At 45.7% G+C, this 2,928-nt stretch overlaps 1 pseudogene; it reads left to right on the top strand.

Moving 5' to 3' along the window:
• Positions 1 to 1,656: 1,656 nt before the first annotated feature.
• On the top strand, positions 1,657 to 1,774 carry LOC126299668 (5S ribosomal RNA; annotated as a pseudogene).
• Positions 1,775 to 2,928: the final 1,154 nt, after the last annotated feature.

Here is a 2,928-nt window from a genome sequence, read left to right as displayed (position 1 = left end):
CAGAGAGCCGATCCAATATTTGACAGATACAGTCGTTAACTTACCACATATTCATTTCAGACCCATCATTCCATTCACAAATTCGCACGTTCAGTTTGCCTTATCGTAGATCTTACTTAAATAACACTACTTAAGCTCAAGAAGATTTGTACGATCAATAACACTTAAAAAGTATAAAAATACGCAATGTTATATTCGGAGATTATTCAGGGACATTTTCTGCAATTAGTGGTATAATGATCCCGTGCTCTCGGGCGACTTATTGTAGAGTAATTGGTATTTTTAATTCTTATCCTCATTTAGCTCTGTCTGTGCATTACACTGAAAATACGGATTATCCACACAACAGTCCAAATGTCGACGGTTTACACAATGTGTGTTTTTTGGAAACAAACCTGTTCCATTCACTCGCGGTATTTGCTAGTGACAACTAAAATGTCACTTCATTCTTTGTCCTCAACCCCGCATTTAATCCCGCTCAGCTTTTCGCAAGTTTGTTTCTTCTGTAGTATTGGTTGTACTGGGGTACATAACCGAACGGATAAGGTTATAAAGAGCTTGCCGATATACACTTCGTGTATGAGTTCACTGAATTGAATGGAAATGCGGTACCACTTCACGGAACTTTTGCACCTGTCTAAAGGAACTTGGCGATATGTAAAGTAACGGTGTCGATGGGGACAAACAGCGAACTATAATCGAGATACTATTTCAAAGAGTTCGTCCATACATGGAGTACCCTCTACTTCAGCATGACAATGTCAGACCACATTCGAGGGCTGAGACATCTGCAACAATCACGGGCCTTGGGCCCATTGTCATCGATCATCCTCCGCACATTCTGGACTTAGCCCCATCCGATTTTCATCTGTTTCCAGTATTTAAAGAACAAGTTCGGAAACTTCAGTTTGATAGTGACAAACCGGTGTAAGCATAGTTGTGGCCCCGTCAACAAGTCAAACACTCTACAGTGACGGTATCAAAAAACTGGTCTCTCATTGCGAGAAATGTGTTTGTCGACAGGGTAACTATGTTGAGGAAGAAATATGTAGACATGCAGAATAAAGATGTTGAATGTTAATAATAATTCGCATAGTGAGTGACAAGTTTTCGCGCGGTCGCATCGTTTGAGGAGAGTCTGGTCTTCTGGCCTCATTCATTCACTCATTCAGCAGCGTCCGAGCAGGCACACGGGCTGCGGGGTTTATGAGTTACCAGAAGCTCCTACGTTAGGCGCTTTATAGAGCCTCTTAGGGAAATAGCATCCAGGACTCGAAAAAAATCCAAGGTGCACTCAGTGTGTCTGCTCAGAGCTTCATCCGAGGTGGAGAGGAGGCGCTCCCGGCGGCTATGAGAGCAGTCATGTGCAAGTTGTTGCTCATTTCGTCACCAACGGCGCCTGTCGCTTGTGTCCGGAGGCCGTCCACAGTTCCTATAGGTAGCTAGCGGAGGTGGTGGAGACTGCTGGACTCGTTCACAGGGTGCAAGCAGAGCTCTCAATATGCAGCGTCATACCCAGATCGATCGGGGTTCTTTGGTTCGGACCCGAGTGGAGAGTGTCAACCAAAGGCTCCGTCCATTTTTTGATGGTCTCGGATGCAAATTTCGGTACCTGCGTTATAAGGTGGCAAATTGTAGTCTCCCCTTGATGTCACAGCCAACGGCCTCGCCGCAGTGGTAACACCGGTTCCCGTCAGATCACCGAAGTTATGCGCTGTCGGGCTGGGCTAGCACTTGGATGGGTGACCATCCGGTATGCTGAGCGCTGTTGGCAAGCGGGGTGCACTAAGCCCTTTTGAAGCAAAATGAGGAGCTACTTGATTGAGAAGTAGCGGCTCCGGTCTCGGAAACTGACACACGGCCGGAAGAGCGATGTGCTGACCACATGCCCCTCCATCTCCGCAGCCAGACGGCCTGTGGGCTGAGGATGACACGGCGGGTGGTCGCTACCTTTGGGCCTTCATGACCTGTTTGGGAGGAGAGTTTCTGATGTGTCAGGGGTGTATTACGCGAACAAAGAAGTTTCTCTGGCAGCAGAGTAAATGGAGTACATATGTTCTTTTCATTCTCCAGGAAAATTGCCATGCTCAAATTATTTTCGGAGCCTAGTGCTGCATGAAACCTAAAGTACCTATCTCCGAAATATTTAGCGAAGCATGGAACGTGTATGGGAAAGATAGATATACGTCATAGGAGGGGGAAATGGTTCAAATGGCTCTGAGCACTATGCAACTTAACTTTTGAGATCATCAGTTGCGTAGAACTTAGAACTAATTAAACCTAACTAACCTAAGGACATCACACACATCCATGCCCGAGTCAGGATTCGAACCTGCGGCCCTAGCGGTAGCTCGGTTCCAGACTGTAGCGCCTAGAACCGCACGGCCACTCCGGCCGGCTAGGAGGGGAAGTGTTTATTTCTGTCGACTAAAATATGTATCTATCAAGGTCGAAATTCAGTCTGACTGTGAAGATATCTGAACACTAGTAGCAGGCACAGGCGTACTCAAGATAATCATCGGATGTTTTTACGGGCACTCGACACCACCGTAACACTCGCAGGATCCTTCCAAAAAAAATTACTCTGATTAGCACGGAAATACCCATATCATGCGGTATCCGTAGGAGGCGATTTTAATCTGCCGAGTATAGACTTGGACGTCTATGGATTCATGCCAGTTGGAGCGAACGGATAGTCTTGTGGATTGCATTTGAACACGTTTTCCGATAACTGCCTTCAACAACTAGTTAGGCAATCTAAGGGAAATGGTAATATTTTAGACCTTGTAGCTACACATAGGGACGATCTTATCGACTGTGTCAGTATAGAGACAGGAATTGAGATCATGATGTCATCACAGTAATAATGATCACTAAAGTTAATAAATCCATCAAGAAGGTTATGATAGTATTTATGCTCGAAAAAGC

This window comes from Schistocerca gregaria, chromosome X, assembly GCF_023897955.1.
Source record: "Schistocerca gregaria isolate iqSchGreg1 chromosome X, iqSchGreg1.2, whole genome shotgun sequence".
In the NCBI taxonomy this organism is placed as follows: domain Eukaryota; kingdom Metazoa; phylum Arthropoda; class Insecta; order Orthoptera; family Acrididae; genus Schistocerca; species Schistocerca gregaria.
The sequence above is the reverse complement of the archived record's forward strand: the minus strand, read 5'-3'. Positions and strand labels throughout refer to the sequence as shown.